At 42.5% G+C, this 16,145-nt stretch overlaps 1 long non-coding RNA gene across 1 annotated transcript in view; it reads right to left on the minus strand.

Moving 5' to 3' along the window:
* LOC149524536 (uncharacterized) overlaps positions 1 to 14,420 on the minus strand; it is a 29,786-nt gene extending 15,366 nt beyond the window's left edge. The window contains exons 1-2 of the long non-coding RNA XR_016349342.1: positions 14,218 to 14,420; positions 8,581 to 8,661 (exon numbers count right to left, since the gene is read on the minus strand). This is a non-coding gene — a long non-coding RNA (uncharacterized LOC149524536). The remainder of the gene's footprint in view (positions 1 to 8,580; positions 8,662 to 14,217) is intronic.
* Between the last annotated feature and the right edge of the window lie 1,725 nt (positions 14,421 to 16,145).

The following is a 16,145-nucleotide window of genomic DNA, read 5'->3' on the forward strand; positions in this document are numbered from 1 at the left end:
CATGTAAATCTTAGCATGTTTAGCCAAATATACTTTGTTTTATGCCATTGCAACACCTTCATGCTTTGCTACAACCTCCCTCCATACAGTGCTCTGGGAACATGAAGCTCAGGATGCATTCTGATTCACCAATACATAGAATCCAAACTCTTCTAGATCTGCTCTAATCTGTGGCTACATCTACACTGCAGGCTTCTTGTGCAAAAGATCTTGTGCAAGAGCACGTCCACACTATGTGCTTTTGCGCAAGAGCATCCATGGCAGTGTGGCTGCTCTCTTGCGCAAGAAAGCTCTGATGGCCATTTTAGTCATAGGGGTTTCTTGTGCAAGAAACCCTTGTTGCCCGTCCTCACTGCCTTCTTGCACAAGAGGGCTTATTCCACATGGGGAGAAGAATAACTCTTGCACAAGAAGACTTTACTGTAAAGTCTTCCAACACTTTACTGTAAAATTACTTCTGCAAGAATGCATGTGCAGTGTAGACACTCTGCAAGTTTTTGCGCAAGTTTTGCACAGCCATTCTTGTGCAAAAAGCCTGCAGTGTAGACGCAGCCAAAGTGTAGAACTTTCTGCCCTATAAGGTCCTAGCAGAATCTACCATAGTTCTATCAATATAGGACTGAGGGAAATAAAACTGGAGAACGGAATGTCAGAGCATGCATTAGCTATTTATCCATGAGGGTTCTTCAACCATAGAGGCTTATTTTGACTGCAAAATCTGTAGTCTTAGGGCAACTTTCAAGTGCATCCTTGAAGTGTCAATATGAAGAAACAATGAGCTTATGCATGCAACAGTGAATGTTCTCTCAAATTCTGTGCCCTAACACAGGCAAGAAAGGGTCACATTGCTGACAGCATATTGGCAGTTACCTTGGGACTCTTTCACCTTCCTATGACACAAAGATCTTATTTGGTTTCCTGGTAGCTGCAGTTATCTTCCCCAAGAACTCGCATTGTCACTTTAGAGTAATCCAAACCCAGTGCATTCTGAGACAGAATTATGGTCTCTTTGCACTCCTGTAGTGGTCGCTATGCTCACTTAATGCAGATACAAAGCTTTCAGTTATGTGCCATGCAAGCAACTCATTAATCTGACTTTTGGGAGTTCCTGCTATTGTGGATATGTGAAGCTTGGTGGACAGTCTTCAGCTTCTAGTTTTGGTACTGAGGAACATACCTTTAGATCTGTCCAATTCACTGTATCAAGGGCTTAAATCTGTCTTTATTTCTGGGTTAGTATACATGAGCGTTTTTTAGGAAAAAGTACTACTTTTAGTTCACAGCAGAACTTTCTCTAATGCCAATGAGAGCTGCACAAAGATCACAGGTAGAATCTGGCGCCTATCTAGCCAATAAATATCTATCACTTGTTTTGAACCATTCAGCACCCTGGTGTGTAAAAAGGAGCTTATTTAATAATCCAGCTGCTTCTCACCTTTATTTCTTTCCATCTTCCACACCATTGTTCCATCTGTTTTTTCTTTCTATATTTCCTTCTCTACAATAACTCCCCTTACCTGTGGGCTTCACTTCCATGCCTTTCAGCATTCCAACCACTAAAATGGTTGGGGAATTAAACAGCAAATGTGTATATTAATGCCCTCTATTGGGCTTTAAAATTACTGTTGTAACAAGGGTAATCAACCTCTTAAGTCCTTTTGGGTTGTCTGCATCTGCAGGAAAACAGAACTGCATTAGTTCCCTTTGGATCACTATCTGTGCAGGTAGAAGATCTAGGAACCTTTCATAGCTGTAGAATCCAAATTTTCATATAAATATTGTGCACGCTCTAAGTATGCCAGGTGGGCCAATTTTTTTGCCATGTGGCCCTAAAATAAACAAGCTCTGTATAACCTCCATGCAGAAAACTACAGCTCTAATGATAGCAATCCATTAGCTTAATGAAGCCTTTCAATAAAACTTTACCATGTTACACCATTTTGTAGCAAAATTATTTCTTGCAAATGGAATTAGTATAATTTTGCACAGGTGGAAAAAGCAGACTATGACCCTGTATGAGGAGGGAATCTAAAACTGTCATCATGATCAACATGTGTTTGTATCTTCAAAACGGAATGAGTTTTAGTTTTCAGACTATGGGGAAATGAGGGAGATATACATATTTTCATCAGGTTATAATACATCGCAAAAATACATGCTTTATACATGGTAAAATACATGGGGAAGATGCTGAATATTGGGATAAAATAAACAGTATTTCCTACTCACTCACAACCCTACGATGATTATAAAATGATGAGCAACACTAGACTAAAGTACAATAATTAGAGTTCATTTATAAATGAATAGCTTTTTCAATCAAAGTTCTTGATGGGAAGAATGACACCTTGAAAGAGAAATGTCTCTCATATTAATTTTGAAACTGACAAAGAGCTTTGGAGCCACTGCTGAACCTCAGATGAATGATCCCCCAACCTTTGAATGCCTCATCTTTTTTATAAACCAGCACTGAAATAAGGTCTTGGTATCCATAAATGACCACCTGCTGCAAGCACATTCATGGGGAAATTAAATGATCACTGCAGAGTGACTTGCAACTAAGCTCTGACATGTGTGGGAGTGTGAGTAGGTGGCTTAGGGCACTGATAATTGAACAGTGAGGAGGTTCTGTGTGAATTCTTAAATCACAGTCATGGTCTATAATTTAATGTTCAAAACTCATTGCTCAGTGGCCTTCTACGAATTAAGTTTGATAGTCTCAGGTTAGCTGCTGGTGGGCAGGTGTCCACACACGAATTATCACAGGGAACATCCCAATGAGTGCTCCTAGTGAAGGGGTAAAATCTGATTTAGCGTACAAATTGAATTATCTTCCACCAGATGATTTGATCAGTCATGTTAGCCAGGCAGAGACAGGATACTACTCCTCACCAATGCTGTTTCTCTTCTGTGCGTAAGTTCAACTTTCTCTACTTTAAAACTGGCAAACTTCACCAGTACTAAAATAAAGCTAGAACTGACCTGCCCATTGGGAGATTGTTGGTTAATTGGGTATATATCTTGGAGACAAATTTTGGGTATGGAGGAGGGGTTACGTTCAGCCCTTACTATTAAAAAAAAAAAACATACACATTAAAACAATCCACTAGCTCATTGGGTGTCTGATTAGCCTTACAAATGTTTTCTACTCACGGGGGCATCCTACTGAAAATGTTCAATTATGCATAGACAGCAATATGCCTAATTGCTGCCTCTTATCAAGTGGGTGGGGGATAGGGTAGGCAGGAGAAATGTAGGGAAACAAGGAAAAAGGCAATGGGTGGGGAGATGAAGAAAAACAAGAGATGAGGAGGAACAATATATTTGAAGTAACAGGCACTTGAAGCCTTCACAGGTGTCAGCTATTGTATTTCTATGTCTCAATGAAAATACAATAATGCCAATACAAGATCAGACCTAAGTCCTATTTTGAAAATAGGATATTGGACTACAGTGTTCCAAAGACAATGCTGCAGAGGGCAGTGTAAGAACCTCACAAAAAGCACATGTGAGATAATCTGCTCCTCAAATTAGGCCTACTTCTGATCTTTAATAGACTCTCTGAGGGTATGACCAGGGGTGACCTGTGCATATAGGCCAACTCAGAGGTCACCTAGGGTGCAGCCTTTAACGGGGCACCTGGGCCACCTGATGATTACATCATGCCATTGATGGCTGTGCAGGCGGAGGTGCCGATCACGTGTTCCGCCTGGGGTGCCAGCTGCCTCAGCCGGCCTTGGACTACTCCTGGGTACATCTACACTCCATACTTATTTCAAAATAAGCTATTCTGGAATAAAAGCTTTCAGGAGATAGCCGAATTAGTCTGTACAGGATAAACTTAAAAAAGCCAACTCTGCCCACATATCTATACAAGTGAATTCATTACTGGAGCCAACCACATAAGCCACCAAATCAGAGGTTCATTTAACTGCACATCCAAGAATGTAATCTATGCCAGCAATGCCCCACTGCAATATATATTAGACAAACTGGACAGTCCCTACAGAAAAGAATTAATGAACACAAATCAGATATCTGTAAAGGGAACATACAAAAACCTGTTGGGGAACACTTCAATCTACCTGGGTATTCATTAACAGGTCTTCAAGTGGCTGTTTTGTTACAGACTGAGTCCACAAGCCAAATACCCAGGGAAGAATTGGAACTACAATTCATTCACATGCTAATGGATTAAATAAAGATACTAGATGGCTGGAACATTATCAACCTACCAAACAATGAAGGTTCCAATGATTTTTTGTCTGTGTAATATCTGGTGTTAGTATTCTTCTTCTCTATTGCCTACTAATGGTTCTTATCTGCCTCTTTTGACTATTTGTTTTTCCTATTACATTTCAGCTCAGCTTTCCCCTTGATATTTTTATGCCCACTACTATGTTCTCTTTCCCCCCCGCCTGTCCCCTTCCCCCCGTCCTTCTCCCCTATTTATTTTAGTTCTGGACATCCAACATTTTGGTCATCTGAAGAAGTGGGCTGTGCCCACAAAAGCTCATGATACCATCTACATGTTTTTGTTAATCTTTAAAGTGCTACCAGACTATTCGTTGTTTTTAAAGTTTATTCTGGAATAGTTATTCTGAAATAGCTTATTTCAAAATACATTGCAGGGAAGCCTCAAAATTAGTCCAAGGCAGGCTTCCCTAATGTAGATGTGCTATCTCCATTCAGAGCCCCAGGAGGCACCGGGGAGGAATAATTTAGAATGGCCCTGCTGATGGGCTATTTTGCAATAGCAGCAGTGTAGTGTCTACACATGCCTTATTTCAAAATAGCTATTTCAGAATAGGCATTATTCCTCATGGAATGAGGTTTACAGATTTCAAAATAAGCCATCCGTTACTTCAAAATTACAGAATGGTAGTGTAGATGCTCATGTTATTTCAAAATAATGCTAGTTATCTCAATAACAGTGCAGTGTAGACACACTCTGCGAGATCAAATTTAAATTTGTTTGGGGGCTCGGGGAAGTGTAACTCTATACAGAACTTGCATTATTGTGAAATCAGATGCGGGGAGGAGAGAGAGGAATTAAGTAAAGAGTAAAAGTTGGAAATGGTATTTAGAGCATCATATTTTTTTTCTAAACTGTTTGCAGAAGAAACTGCATTTTCCCCCTCCCCCATTTGTTTTTTCCAGACAATGTTCTGTCTACAACACTGAACTTCTCTTACATTGTAATACATACGGTATTGGCAGTTGACTAAATGTTAATGTTCTGGTGAGATCACACAGCTGTGTGATCACAAGAGGGGTAGGTAAAAGTGAATGCTGTCCTTGGAAAAAATTTCTTGTGAAGCTTTTAAAGACTGAGAGGGCAGATGATGTGTTCATCTGACTCTCTCTCTCTCTCTCTCTCTCTGTGTGTGTTTTAAAATTTGTGAAAATCTAAGTTGACTGCTATGGAATCAGCAACACAGTGGGATTATGTATAGAACTCCATAATAATTGTCAGACACTTTCAGCAGCTTCAAAACATGATATAGCAATTCTCAATTAGAGCTGAATGTAGCAAAGTGATTTGAAATGGAAATTCATGACTCTTATCATGACATGTTAGAAACTGATTAAAAAAATGAATAACAAGATTCTGTACTAACCATAATAAGTAACACCAAATAAGACTCTTCTTTTCCCTAGAGCAATTAGTTAAAGGAAGTAGTGAGCCATGCAACAAACCACTGGCTGAGTTTACTTTTTCAAAATAAAAGTTAAGCAGCTGAACATGAGATAATGTCTATTAATAAATTACATGACATTTTTAAAGTTCTCAAAGCCAATGACGGTAAAGTAGAAAAGGGGCTAAAATTATAAAGCATTGGACAGGATTATGTTCAGAAAAGAAAACTCAGGTAGGAATAGAAGTACCGGGGATTCAAGCTTTAAATTTAAGTTCTTTCCTTGCAGAGGTAAGGAAGGCTGGCTAGAGTTATTGTATACACACACATAATGGTTTCCCTCTTAGGCTGACACACCAGGGAACCGCAGAACTAAAAGCATGGGTTGAAACTGCCTGAGCTAAAAAGCCAAGTATTTTGTTACCTGGTAGCTATAAAAACATTCTCCGTGGATTGCTACAGCAGGGGACCAGTAACACATTCACCATTGCTTTATACAGATTCATGAAAGAAATGGCTAGTGGAAATCCTATTTGGTTTTTGTAATTTCACGTGTCTATAGCTTAAAGAGACTTAAGACCTTGACAAACTACATTAGTGACATAAGCAATTCAGAAAATAGGACTAATATAGCTGCATAAGCTCACAGTACAACTATACCACTTCTTTAAATTTCTGTCTGAACAAATTGAACTATTTAGCCAAATTTAACAAAAGGCAAAATTTTCAAATAACAAAAATTAGAACTAAAGCAGACATCAATAACAAGTACAGTTGAGTCCCGCTTATCCAACATTCCGCTTTATCCAACATAGCTGGATAAATCCTGGGGTTCAGCAAGAAATCCCCAGCCAGCCTAGAGCAGCGCAAGTATGCGGCCACCAAGGCCAGCCACCCTACGCTGCCATGCCTCATGCAGCCTCCCTGGCTGAAGAGGCTCCAGCAGCAGCCCCTGAAAGCAAATCTAAAACCCCATGCTGCTGCTGGCCGCCTGTCATATGACTCGCCATGTGACTGGGCCCATTACCCCTGCCCCAGCCACTGACGTCCCTTGAATTGCAGCGCGTGGCGGTTGATTGAGAGTCCAGCCCACAGGTCGGAGCCTCCTGCTAGTGCCGCTTGGTCACGGTGCAGCTGGGGTCATCCCCATCCCCCTGTGCGCCCACCTCCTAGGGTCCCCATTCCTGCCTGGCCCCTTCCCTCCCTCAGCCCCCGGGCGCGGGCCAGGAGAATGACCCTGCTTGCTGCCCAGTTGCTCTGGATGCTGCTGCTCCTCCTCCTGCTGCTGCTGCCCTTCTTGGCAGCCTCCAAGCAGAACATCCCCAAAGTGCTGCTGCCCTTCGCCTGGAGCACCCGAATCAACTACAAGTAATGTTCTGTACTCCGTATTATCCGACATTTTTGTTAATCTGACCACCTATTTAGGTCGGATAATGGGGACACTACTGTACATTAAATCGTTACACCAAGTTCTCCCTGGGATAATTCTCACAGGGTATGTCTACACCACAAGGTTTTTGTGCAGAAACCGGCAGAGCATCCACACCTCAAGTGTGTTTTTGCACACACACAAAAATCGACAGAACAGAGGGCTTTTGCTGGTAGTTATTTTTTCCCCGACAAGGAATAACTCCATTTTGCGCTACAGCTCTTGTGCAAAAAGGCAGGTGTGGATGCTCCGGAGGGGATTTTATGCAAGAAATCCCTATCAGAAAAAGCACAGGTGCTCTGATGGCCATTCTGTGAACGGCCATCAGAGCTTTCTTGCACAAGAATGTCCATGCAGTGTGGACACGCTCTTGCACAAAAGCACATCACTTGCACAAAATACAATCCCTATTCCAATACACTAAGGCTACATCTACCCTGGCAGCTTCTTGCGCAAGAATAGCTGTTCTTGCGCAAAAGCTTGCCGGGTCTACACTGCATGCGCAAGTAAACTTACAGTCTAGCGTTGGAAAACAGGGCTTCTTTCGGAAGAGTTATTACTCTCCCCATGAGGAATAAGCCCTCCTGCGCAAGAGCTCTTCCACAAGAAGGCAGTGTAGACGGCAGCGTAGACAGGCAACATGAATTTCTTGTGCAAGAAACCCCTATGGCTAAAATGTCTATCGGAGGTTTCTTGCGCAAGACAGCATCCACGCTGCCATGGATGCTCTTGTGCAAAAGCACATCTCTTGTGCAAAAGCACATGTCAGTGTAGATGCACTCTTGTGGCAGACTTTTTGTGCAAGAACTCTTCCGCAAAACTGTTCTTGTGCAAGAAGCTACCAGTGTGGACATAGCCTCAGAGTACCCTGGATCATGGGTACATAGGATTAAAAGTGAATCTGAGTTAGCAACATCCCATTTCTGATGTCTTCAGTATGCCACTGAGGGGAGACTCATGACAACTGCTCTAACCATTTTCTTGCACTCAGTCCCCAACCCACTTGCTGCATTTCTCCTCTGTAAAATCGCTTAATCTCTCTTCTTGTTCCCTTTCACACCACACCAAGCCCACAGGCTTTCTCTCAAACTAAAAACAACAATCTCCTTCTCTTCCCCCAATTGACTCTTGTTCTACTCAGAACTTTGTCACCCTTTGGATGACAACATCTTGGTTAACCCTTGTTTTTCTCTGAGTTATGGTATGCTGATACTATTTGCTACTTTTTCACAGTATTTCTGGTGCTACGCGATTGTCTAGTCTCAAGCAATGGAGTGACATTTGCTTATTCAAAATGGAAGGAAGGTTTACAAAATGGATTTTCTCTCATTGGTGCCATGACTTTTCCTAGACAGGGATGTTTGGATTGTGGAGTTGATGTAATTCCACTTTCTGTTGGATGGCTATCATCAGATTTTTTATAGTTATTTTGCATGATCTCCAGGTAGTGTGGGCTGGGTGGGTGGGGGTGTGTTTTTTTTTTTTTTTTTTTAATTCCCAACCCCCACTCACCTTCTGGGCTGTGGAAGTATGTGGTGCTTCTTTGTCTGAGATGGTTCTTTTCATACCAGCTGAACAGTTGGCCAGTCATATCTGGAATGAGAATGAGCAGATGGAAATAATAGTTAAAGTAGTGCAGTGTCTTTCCAGTGTGCTTAGAGAAATATGGTCCACTTGATAGTGAACATACTAATGTTTTAAACAAATTAGAAATATAACTCCAACTGCACCTGCCCCAGAGTAAAACTATCCGTGCTTTAGTTTTGCAATCCTAATTACTTGTCTTTTCTCACTGAAACAGTACTGTTAAATATACAAAGTAAACAACTTAATTCTTCCTTTTTTTAGTTTTTTTTCCTCCCAAATCTTTCAGTTATGGTGATCTAGATGTCACTTTTATAACAACATAGGTAAAACATATTCAGAAAGATATATTTAAAGTGTGGCTTAAAAGTTGTAAGACACACTTGTATAAAGTCCATCATTAAACTCAGTAAATGGTAGATTAGACCACAAATATTTTGTGAGGTGACTGTAAACTGCAAGAATGCTTTCAACTGATAAGATTTTGATTGGGGTTTTTAAATATTGGTAATGAAAGTCCTTCCTGTTTTATCCTAAAAACTGCACACTGAAGTTGCATCTTTGATTTACACTCCTTATTTAGACACGAGGAGAGGATATATTTTTGTTCCGGATCTTGAAAGAGATGATAACGAATGATTAGTATCTTGAAAGGTCAGACTCTTAGCTTTGAATCTTTTACAATACTTTAAAGTGTTAGGACTGAAAGCACATATTATAGTGATTTGAGGAAACTCTTCACATTTTATATCCCAAATACATGCAGCTATACTGCTATGTACCAAGTACACATAATGGAATAGTTCCCAGGCTAACATTAGCGCTTTACCAGTACAACCTGCTCCATGCTTAACAGCTTGTGTACTGATGACTGTCCAGCTAGCCTATAAGTATTCCATCACAGCTGGTACAATATCCTTAAAGGGGCAGTGGCTGGATCATTCAGATTATTGTAGGTCAAGTTTAATATTTGCTGGTTAGGGATCCCATTTATTGAGTTTTAACTCTATAAAGCACTATTACATGTTAACGGAGGAGGAACTGGTGTAATGTTGGGACATTTGCTCATCTACCTGAAAGGCTCTGAGGTTGTGTTAGATGGGGGGAGGAGGGGTGTCACATTGCAGGTAGTGACCAAGGCTCCTGGATGTGAGTGTGTGGTGGTTCACTGACAAGCTACAAGAATCAGCTTTTTGATGGTGTCTGTGGCTATATACGCTCAGGGTATGTCCTAATGTTGTTTGAAGAGTGCGGGTTGGGAGCTCAAGCAGCAAAGCATTGTGGTGCACCCCTGGTTTCAGGAGAGGTGGTAACGCTATCTAGTCCTGTCAATGGCTGTATCCTGAATGGCATACTGTGGATCTTGCTACAGAGATCCATTCTTTTTTCTACTGTATTACTGCAATGTTCACGACAAGTGGCTACCCTCCAACACCTTGAAGATTTCAGACTGTGGCTGTTCCATTGATTAAGGAGCAATGCTAGAGTGCTCATCACACCTGGCCTCTATAATCTAGGGCAGAAATCTCAAGCTCCCAGCCTGTGAGCCAGTCCTGGCTGGAGTGATTGTGCAATCAGGCCCGGGTCTCCTGATGGACAGTGTATTACTGTCCCCAAACCCCACCCCTTCCAGCCATTGCTTCTCCCGTTCTCCCCCTCCCCCATCGCACCTGTCTCCTGAGCACACAGCTCATCAGGAGGACCTGGCGCCATGCAGCGGCAGCAATCATGCCTTCTCATGGTGGCAGGAGCCATAAGGGAAGCAGAGTGCATTGGGTGGGCTTCACTTCCCCACAGCTCCAGCTGCCATGGAGAGTGTGGGCGTGGGGGTGTGTGAGACCAAGGTCACTGCCACATAGCGCCAGGCCCCCCCAGTCATCCCTGTTTGCTGAGGGTCATGGGGTGCCATGGGTGGAGGGAACAGGAAGAGAAAGGGCTTGAGGGCTGGAAACGGACAGGCTCCCCCGCCCAGCCCAGAGGGAGTCCAGGGCCAGATTGCACAATCGCTCTGGCTAGAACTGGCCCAAGGGCTGGGAGTTGGAGACCCCTGATCTAGGGCTTTGTCTTCACGGACAAAGGTTGGGGGAAGAAGTTCACAGATGAGGCTGGGGACATGGGTTCAGTGCTGGGACGGGATTGGTGTGCAAAGGGGAGGATGCAGGATCTTGGGCAGGGGATGTGGGCTTTGGGATGGAACTGAGGATAAGGGCTTTGGGGTGCAGTATGGTGCTCTGGGCTGGTGGGGCATTTTGGTCTTACCTGGGTAGCACACTGCAAGGGACAGCAAGGAGGGGCCTGTTTCCCCTGGCTACACATGCTGGGACTGGTGGGGAGGTACTCCTCCCTGCTGGTCCAGGCAGCTTCAGGGCTGGTGGAAGGACCTCTTTCTCCACTGCCACCCTTAGCCCCCTGTGCAAGGCTTAGAGAAAGCTGTGTGGCTGCATAGTCAGGCACCTTAGTGAGAACTTAGCTCAGGGCCATGCTAATCATCAGATTCAGGGTTGTGAAGACTCTTTCCCCAGGTCACACTGGTAATGACAGTTCTTCACATTCCTGTGCAGCATAGGGCTTGGTTTGCTAAATGAGATTATCTGGGCATATTTTATAATCAATCCCTTGGCTTTGCAGGAGCCTTAGAGATTGGAAGCACACGCCTCTTTCCATGCAGTGTGATATGTAAGACAGTCTCCTGAAGACTAAAATGCTTATTACAGGGCTATCTGGGTAAAAATAAATGACCTGTGAAATACAGGAGGTCAGGGTACATGATCTAAGGCCAGAAGAGACCATTAAACTGTAGTTATCTCATAATAACCACCAGTTTCAGAAAGTCAGCCATTTCTGTCATTGCCCAGTTTACATTAAGGTAAAACTACAGTTCCTTTTTTCTGCTATCCTTTTCTAAGAGGATAGCTCATACATGTTAGTTGTCTTGTGGTGGTAAATCAACTTCTTGTTAGTGAAGACATAGCTTTTGGGTGAAATTCAAGATATCTGATTTTTACTTGAGAAGGCCTAATGACTTACACAAATCCACATGCGATACTGCTGAAGTTGAGATCACCTGAGGTATTCAAACTAACTTCTCTAATCTAGATGAAAAGAAATTTATTGCAAAAGCTTTTGAAGAAAGGCCCCTCCACTCTTAAACTTAACTACTAGGCTGTTTTCCCAAGATTTTTAAGGAAATAGGGAAAATCTGAGCTGAGGGTAACAAGTGATATGGGTTGGAATGGAGAACTTTGGTTAATATCCGGCAACTCTGCATTTGGGGGATATTTTATTGTATTATTTTATATGCTTAGAGCATTGGATAGGAATGTATTAAAAATGTGAACTTTCTTAAATATAATTTGTCTCATTTCTTTGGATTTTGTAGGAACAATAATATATACATGTAAACCTGTTGTTACTAAACAAAAGTATACTAAAGTTGAACAGCCGTCTGATACCTTATGTTGCTTAGAAGAATTAAATGCCACTGTCATTTATAGCAAAGACACGAGTATATTGGTTTGGTTTTCAGCAAGTTTGGGGGATGAACACACACAAGCAATGCAACTGATAGAGAAAAGTTGGAACAATCGAAATAGAGAATTTAAACAACTCTAAAGTAAAAATTTCTTTTAAGAGAAGTTCTCTACAAATAGCCTGAATGGACCACTGAAATAATTCATTCTAGAATGTTTGCAGGCCTGTGACTGGGCAGCTGTCCCACATTGGCCCTAGCAAGGGTTAAACCCAGCCTTGGGAAAGAGCTGGGGCTGTGGAGCAGGGAGCTATGGCATGTAGTAGTCAATTAGGGCCTATCTGGGGCTGTATGAATTAGGGCTCCTGAGGAGGAAAGAACACACTTGCAAAGCCGCGGAAGACGCGGGCAGTGGGACAGCCCAGACGCGCCGTGGCTGTCCTGCTGCCGGCATCCTCTGAGGCTTTGCTCCCCGTCTCCCTGGTCTGCTGGGGGGAGCAATGGAATAGCTCAATTTTAACACCGTTCATACAGTACTGTATCTTTTGGAAGTGGCTGCTTCTTTACTTTTCATTTTCATGTTGGTGGTGATAAGAGAAGAACATACATGGTATTTCTGAAAGCCTTTTGTTTCCAGTTTTTGTTTGCTTCCCTCTAACTACCACTGGATATTGTGATAAATAGTTCGAGTTACTTCCCAATGCCACAGACTTCAAACTGAAGCCTGTCTGCTTTCTAAATAGATGCATCTGCATGCTATGCTCTTAACAATAAAAATATTAGGCCATCCTTAATTTCAGTACCTGCAGTTTATGGACACACATAATGGAAAGATCTTTGTATACAGAGCTAGTAGTGAATGCAACACAGGGCATTTAGATGCCCTAGCACTTGATTGTACCCAGAAATTAAATGCATTTTCTAGAATTTTTGGTGTTGCTTATATGCATACACAGAGGTATTTTAAGAAATATAGGTGAGGCAGGAATGTAGTCTGGTGGACAGAACACTAGGCTGGGCCTCAGGAGAGCTGGGTTCTATTTCTGACTCAACCATTAACCTAGAACAAGTTGCTTCCCTTCCATGTGTCTGTCTTGGCTTGTTGAAGGAACTACTGGCTGTGAGACTATCATCATGCTCTATAGTAGATTAATCATGATAGTGCCTTCAAAATCAGCCTGTTTCTAGTAGGAATGCAGAATGGTGTGTTATGTGCACATTTCTGAGGCAAAATGTTTTCCACCAGCTCTTGAGTCAGTCTTTGGACAATGTCAGAGCCTGCAACAATGGCCATGTGCTCATGGAACAGTTTTGCTACGGCCCCCATTAATGGACTAAGACTGCATTGTGCTAGGTGCTGTAGAAATGCAATAAATGAGCTCCACCATAAGAGCTTAATTTAATAAAATGGCTTCAGTGGGAAATATGTAAAGAATTCAGAATCCTTTTCTATTGAATGACGTTTAACTTTGCATTGTGGCAGGCTATTGACTGTCAGTGATATTGTTTTGGGTTTATTTCAATGAATACACTAGCAGATGTTTCTGCTAGCAACCAGCCGTTAAACCTTGAAATTTTGAAGGAAGTTTAGAAGCATAGCTTTCTTTAAAACAAGAGCATGCTGTCATGGCTCCTTCCCCACTCTGGCATGATAAATGCAGAAGTGGGGGCCAGCAAGTGTACCCCAAAGCCTTATCTACCAGGCTTTGGTATAAAACTTCCCCCCAAGATCTTAAAAACCTAGATCTTGGGAATAAAACTTCCGCTGCCACCACCCAAATGTTGCTAAAGAAACCAGGGGAAAGATCATTTGGGAAATCTTCCCCCTAAAACAAAAATCAGGGCACACCATTAACCACTGCCAGGTTAATAAAAGAAAAGAAAGAACTTTTATTATTACAACAATATTCTGGTTGCAAGTATAATGACTGGAGAGGAAGGTAACAAAATATACTCATGGAGAAACTCCATGGGCCTAGAACTTAGTTACAAAGAAAAGCCAAAACATCTTTTAAGCAGTGCCAGATCTCAGATCCCATACCCAATCCATAACACAATAAAACCTAACGAAACTACCTAAACTTTACCCTACTTACAGAAAATGAAGAATGGTGTCTTGGAGAGAGAGAGAGAGACATGCTTGTCCCTCTCTGTAGCTGCAGAGAACTCTCCCAGAGAGACAAAAGGGAGAAAAGAAAAAAACCCAAATTCCTTTGTCCCAGTTTGAAAAGTCCCACCTACATTCCTATTGGTCACTCCACCTGGCTAGGTGTAGTTAACCCCCTAATCCCCAGGCTGCTGGCTAATCCTCATAATCATGACACATGCTTTTGTGGCAAATGTCATTTTGTGGTCAGTTCTTCAGCCAAGTAAGGTTTCCTGTTGTTGTCATAAAATTATGTGGAGTTGAAGCTACAAATGTCACTCTTTACAACAGGAGATTCCCAGTAATGGCTTAGATTCCTAGAGTGACATGTAGGAAACAGATATATGGCTGTTTGTCAATATTATAACTCTTACCACAAATTGTCACTTGTCTTATGTGTATGAAGACTACTAAAGACAGGAGATGAGCCATTTGCACTTCAGCAGCTTTGTCAAACTCTGGTGCAGAAATCCTACTTTATCCAGATTATTCAGACTTCTGGCAGATGCATGAAATGTACATCACGAAGAAAAATCAAGTGAAGTCTTCAGTGTCTGTTACGCTCAACCTAATGAAACTGTCTCAGGTCTGCTTTGCTATTGGCAGGTGCAGTGACTATTCTAATTCTCCACTCTGGCATCCACTGATAAGGTTAGACTGAATGAAATTCATTGTACTCTTTCATTATTGAAAACCTTTACCTATCCCCTTTCAAAGACTGCCGGGCATCTTCATTTGAAGTTAATTTACTTTTCCCATAGAGAATTTTCTTAAAGATAGGGTAATATGACTGAGACACTGATAGGAAAAATAAGAGCTCTATAAACAGTGTTTCTTCTTCGGTGGTGTCCCTGTGGGTGCTCCACTTGAGGTGTCGGGCTTGTCCCGGCGCTGCAGGTCAGAGCGTCATCAGCCATGGTCCTGCCAAACCGCACATTTGTGGGGTGCGTGCTGTTCACGCTGATTGCTAGCTTGCGCACAGTCAGGCTTCTCACCAGTTCCTCCGAACCGTTCAACAGTCACAGATGGAGCAACTCCCTTCTCTTCATCTGTTAAAGAAAGTATTGTGTAAATAGTTAGTCAGTCAGCCAATAGTTAGTTAGTCAGTTAGTGCTTGTTCAATAGTTTTTCCGTTTAAAAAAAAAAAAAAACAAAACTTTTTTCCCTCAGTTCATAATGCTGGGTTCCTCCGGCTTCAAAAAGTGCTCTTAGTGCCATGACGTGATGCCAGAATCTGATGGACACTCCTTATGTGGAAAGTGTTGGAGTGAAGGGCATGTACCCCATAAATGCCCACACTGTTTAATATTGACCGGCTGAGAGAGACAAGACCACGAGATGCAGCTGAAGCTGCTGCTATACAGCAAGGCACTTCAGCCGCAAGTTACTCAATTGCTGGGGCAGTCCGTTCAAAAGACTCCGGCAGCAGCGAAAACCCCGACTGCCTCATCAAAAGGCAGGGGTCAAAAACCGACCAGGCTACTACAGCAGGGTGAATGGCAGGGAAAGAGCTGCAGTATTTCCAAGCCCAGCCCCACCTCTAGCAGAAGGGGAGATGGGGCAATGGCTGTGCCACCCAGGCTCCGTATTCTGTGGAACTTCTCTGTAGGAAGATAGGCCTTGGCTGCTGTAGAATCTAACTGTGCCCCAATGAACACAAGGGATCTTTGTGGTATGAGTGAGGAGTTCGAGACATTCATTCAACGCAAGTCCCAGATCTGTGAATAAGTCTCTTGTGACCTGAGTAGCCAACAGTGCACTTTCGAATGAATGAGCCTTGATCAGGCAATCGTCTACATATGAGAAGATCGTGATGCCTTGATGATGAAGATGCGCTGCTGCCACCGCGAGAGTCTTTGAGAAAATTCTGGGTGCGGC

Source organism: Pelodiscus sinensis, chromosome 4, assembly GCF_052426305.1.
Source record: "Pelodiscus sinensis isolate ZL-2025 chromosome 4, ASM5242630v1, whole genome shotgun sequence".
Lineage (NCBI taxonomy): Eukaryota > Metazoa > Chordata > Testudines > Trionychidae > Pelodiscus > Pelodiscus sinensis.